Here is a 6000-nt window from a genome sequence, read left to right on the forward strand (position 1 = left end):
GTATTAGATGTGGAGGAGAGGGTGAATGAGCAGGTAGGAAAAGTAGGGAAAGGGAGGAACAAGAAAAGAAAAAAAGGTCAAAGGAAGAGGCCAGAGAAGAGAAGAGTAAAGAAAGAGAAGAGATAAGGATAGAGAATGTGAGAAAAGAGAGATGAAGATATGGGGAAAAACAGAGGGAGAGGAAGAGAAAGATGGATGGTCGAGAGAGAAGAGGAGGATGGAGAGTATGGAAAACTCAGGGATGTTTCTGAGGTGAAATGTGCCCCTTTGTATGTTAATCCCTTTTCTCTTCCCTTCTAATCCCCTCTCTCCATCTCATATCACTAATCTCATTAGGAGGGTATTAGATAATCTAACATGATTCCATACCCACACTACCACCCCCTTACACATCTATCCGATCCTATGGGCTGAATATCTCAGAAAAATCTGTAATCATCTCTTACACACACACGCACACACACACACACACACACACACACACACACACACACACACACACACACACACACACACACACACACACACACACACACACACACAGCATACACACAGTATACACACAAACAAACAATAGACAGCCTATGGCTGTCCATGTCACAAAACATAATGCTAATTAGATTTGACACACTCACAATACAAATCAAAAAGCCACCCAGCTTACAAGTCAAAGCCATACTGATCGGCCATGACCCCAGACAGCTTGTCCTTGGCCTCCCCATAGACTTCTAGCCCCAGGCTTTGGGGCCTCCAGGCTTTCGGAAGTATCTCTCCTCGGCTAACGGCTCACCCGTTCCCTCATGTCGATGCGTATTTCTATCTTCTGGACACACAACACAATACTCAGATTTCTATGCAATAATTTTCACACATCCTGTCATTTTGCCAATCAACAAGCAAACGTGTATCAGAAATAATCGTAGCACAAGCAGTAGTTTGACGCGTGAACATTAAAAAATAGCACAGGCCCCCTAATTCTACATAATTTGATAGGAAAAACAATTTGGAGGAATTAACAAAACATTAGTCAGAGTGGCCAAATGGGTAGTGTTAGTAGATAAGGCAGGTAATCAGTGATTTAAAGCACTGCATGTGTGTGTGTGTGTGTGTGTGTGTGTGTGTGTGTGTGTGTGTGTGTGTGTGTGTGTGTGTGTGTGTGTGTGTGTGTGTGTGTATTAAAGCGGCTGTGTGTGTGTGTGTGTGTGTGTGTGTGTGTGTGTGTGTGAGTGGAGTGTGGTTTAGAGCAGAGAGAGGGCTTGGGAGCACCACAGATGCATATCCAATACGAGGCATCGTGAGCAGGACAATACACACCATTCTAATGCTAATCAAGGAGGCCATTAATGTTTACATTTAAAATCAGACCCTTCTAAAGAAATACATTCGCTCTCCGCAAAACTTGGATAATTAGTTTCCTCTTAAACCCATATTCCATTAACTCAGGTGAATCCATCTGAATTTCATCAAATTTCTGTTTTATTTCGTATGATAATGCAATTTAAAAGCAAATGACATATTAGGACCACAAAAAGGTTGATGCGGACAGGAATTCTAAATGACAACTATGAGAAATAAATATGGATATATGTAAAAATGCATATTGACGTATTCTAAATGGAATTATCAAAGTTTTTAAAAGTGTTTTGTGCAATATGACTGGTTATAACATAAACAGCTTATTGAAATAAGTAAAGAGGCTTCACTCCATATTTCTTCAGTACTTTTGTTGGGCCAATCCATTTAACCACTCGTATTAGGCGAGCCTAACAACACTAGTCAGGCCACCCACACCCACACCCAGAAACACACACACATATATACACACACACACACACACAAACACACATACACAGAAACACAGAAACACACACACAGAAACAACACACACACACACACACACACACACACACACACACACACACACACACACACACACACACACACACACACACAGGTCAGGTGTCAACCAATGCCAGTCAGGACATTGTTGTTTTCCAGAATAGATCAGCAACATCAGCTATTCAACCCTGGTTCCACGACCATCATGCTTTTTTCCTCTCTCCCCTCTCTCTCTCTCTACACACACACACACACACACACACACACACACACACACACACACACACACACGCATACAAATCCCATAGAGCCGAGAACACAAAAGCCCCAGCAGAACACTCCACATGCAACACGCAGCCCCCCCATTCAGAGAGGGAGGGAGAGAGAGAGAGTGAGAGAGAGAGAGAGAGAGAGAGAGAGAGAGAGAAAAGGCATCAGATCAGCAGAGAAACACAGAAAACACAAGGGTATACAGATTGTTACATTGTTGATTCCTCTCCTGTTGTCTCTCTCCATCTGTCCTCATCTCTGTAAAATATAGAGACATACCAAGCATACACACAAGCACTTGTACATACTGTAAACAGTCACATTCATAGAGGGATTGTGGACATGCACTCACGCGCACACACACACACTCACACACACACCCACACACACACACACACACACACACACACACACACACCCACACACACACACACACACACACACACACACACACACACACACACACACCCACACACACACACACACACACACACACACACACACTCACACCCACACACACACACACACCCACACACAGAGTGTAATGGATAGGAGTTGGCTGAGGGCGTCTGTCAGGGGCGACTGTTCTAATCAGAGCGGTGAGGAGAGAGATAAAGGAGAAAATAATGAGTGTGGCATCGGGCCTTTCATAGCGCAACAAAAGGCCACAGGATCAGATAGACACACACAATGTGGAGAGGAGAGGGACAGAGGAAGAGAGGGAGGAGAGAGAGAGAGAGAGAGGGAGGATGAGAGAGAGGCAGAGAGAGAGAGGAATGGAAGAAGCCTTGGGAAGGGTGACAGGCCAGAGGAGATCTTGTAGGCCTACTGTAGGAGATGTTCGCTTTTGTATGCAGAGCACGCTTGTGTCCTACCCCTTCTCACCTGATCATACCGGCTCACACTGACTAACCGTGTTCAGGGAGGGGTGGGGGGGTGGGGGGGGGGTGGGTGGGGGGGGACAGTCTCTTGTATGATGCCTCTAATCAGGCATGAAAATAGGTCAGCCGTTGCTGTAACATAAACCATCACACCAGTGTGATATCACCGTCGCAGAATTCATTGATTGCATTGGTGTGTAGGTTTCCTTCCTTCATGTCTCTCCGTCTCTCTCTGTCCCGCCTCCCTCTATCTCTTCCCCTGCCGCCCGCTTTCTCTCTCTCTCTCTTCCCTGGCTGATTAGTGCTGCTTCATTTGCTGCGAGTGTGATCATTTCCAGTTGTCCTTTGATTGTTAATGCCTAATTTACCTAGATTATACTCCTTTGATTATTAATGGCTAATTTAGCATGATGACTCCAATCACGAGATAGTGCCCAAACTGAAAGCAAACAACCAACATACTGACTCTCACAATGTTACGACACAACCTCCTCTACTTGTCATGATAGCATGCTGACAAACGAGGCTGTTAGGGAGGGTTAAACCAACACCTACATTTCTATCAAAACTCATAGAAAACTTTCAAGAGAAAAGAAATACTAATTATAAAATGTAAGCTCGGAGAGATGAGCGGAGAGAAACAGAAACGAAAATCCTATTCAGAGTCTTAATGAGCTTGTCCAAGCTGAATAATTGATTTCTAATTCCAGTCTGAAGCTGTTGAACCAACCGGGCAGTGTTTTGAATGGAACTGAAATATGTTGTTCCCTGAATCTGAACTGCTGTCTCTCCTCTAGGCCATTACTGAAGATGTGTTATTGTGTTGTTCATTATGGTTAACTACATCAAATAATACAGGTTTATGTTCTGATGTTGGTGTACATCTAAAATGGGATGAAGCTGTGACTAATATGGATAATTAATATCCTTAAAACTCCAACTTGGCTTGATCTTATAGGTAGTTTGTTCTTATACATGTTCTTGTTCTTATACATTTCGATAGATTTTGCTCCATATTTGTTCAGTATTGTTTTGAGATGTTTTAGATCATATAAGCTTACATATGAAGATCCTTAGCCATGTCCTGGGAGCAGTACAGTACTAGGGCAGTACAGAGCAGCCTGTGTGAACCACAGCCGCCCAGCGTCCCTGTAAGATGACCTCACGGAAAATAGGGCTAATTATTGCCCTGACAGCCCATGCTATCATATTCAGCCTGATCAGTCGCTGCATGGGGGGAAAGAAAAATTAACAGAAATATATACCAGCGTCCCTCCAAACCCCCCCTAAACTGTCCCCATTTATTTTTAATACCTTAATCAGCAGGTCCCAAAGGGGGCTTGGCTCTCTCTCACACAGACATACACACACACACACACACACAGGTGAGTCTACCAGGTAAGAGTAGGAGGGGGTGGGAGGGGGGGGGTGGTGCATGTGTGTCTATAAAAGGTTTGTAAGAAGAATCCAATGCTTAATGAGGCTTGTAATTTGAAAACGTAACACCTGTGGCTTAATCTTTTTAACTTTGAAACCACTTAATAATATATTATTATATTATATATCATATATATCATTGTTTTGCCACTTTTAATGTGACCCGTCTAATTGTGCAGCGTAAGATGGGAAATAGTTGTGGTGAGGAGGAGGGGAGGGGAGGGGAGGGGAGGGGAGGGGAGGGGCTGGGTGAGTGGGATGGTGAGAGATTGAGAGATAAGAGGGTGGAAGAGGGGAGCGAGGGAACAGAGAGAGGAGAGGATAGAAGGATGAGGTACAAGACAAGACTAGAGGGTTTGTTGGGTAGACAGGGATGTTTAACTCTGTGTCTGTCTGACTCATGCAGGGATGGTCATTAGACAGAAGCGGATCATTATATGATGGATTTCAGGGCCATTTTCCTGGTTTTGTTCCCAGAGATGGTATTCCGAGGAACGCCCTGGGAAGCAGACACTCTACACCGAAGGCGCGTCCGTGAGAAAACGCTCCACGATGTCAGAGATACCTCCCTTATCTCCAATCTCCATGAGCAAACTCAGATGGACAGTCATTCAGACATTGTGTAGCTTACGTCATCATCACCTTCACGGTCGTCTTCATCTTCATCATCATCAAGAAATGCTTTAATGTAAAAGACCAGGACAATAGACAATGTTCAATGAGTTTCTATCTTTATGTCATAAAATACTATGAAGTTGAGAAGAAATAGAATGTGGGAGACACAAACACACACAAGCACACACAGTCACACACAGTCGCACACACATACGCACACACGTACACGCGCACACACACACACACACACACACACACACACTTTTAATCACGCATGATAACAATGTCAATGTTCTGACAAAATAATCTGATTTATATATATGATTACACAATCAAATTCCTTTCCAGTGGTGTGTGTGTGTGTGTGTGTGTGTGTGTGTGTGTGTGTGTGTGTGTGTGTATGCATCTGCTGTTTGCTTCTGCGAGGAAAGGACACCAAAGTCTGGTAAGCCTGCTCCCCCCCCCCCCTCTCTGTCAGTGGCAGTGTGTAGTGTGTAATAGGCACTGACAGTCCCTGTGCGGGTCAGTCACCCCGTGGCCCTGTCTAATTGAGGCTAAGGATCCTGGCTTGTCCTGCCATGTATAATTAACTACATCATCTGCAACCGTATGAAAGATTCAGCTGGACCAGGAGGGGTTAGTCATGTGATCCTGCTGTTGTTGTAAGAGGAGTTTATAGGTGTGTGTGTGTGTGTGTGTGTGTGTGTGTGTGTGTGTGTGTGCACGCAAACTGTATGTACGTGTGTATGTATTTTCCATGTTTCCCTTCCTTCAGCAGGTAATAGTCCAGACTCTCTCTCTCTCTCTCTCTCTCTCTCTCTCACACACACACACAGACACACACACACACACACACACACACACACACACACACACACACACACACACACACACACACACACACACACACACTCGGTGACACTGAAGATATGAGTGAATAAGAGTAACAGAGTGAGTG

The sequence above is a fragment of the Argentina silus genome, assembly GCF_951799395.1.
Source record: "Argentina silus genome assembly, chromosome: 12".
NCBI lineage: Eukaryota > Metazoa > Chordata > Actinopteri > Argentiniformes > Argentinidae > Argentina > Argentina silus.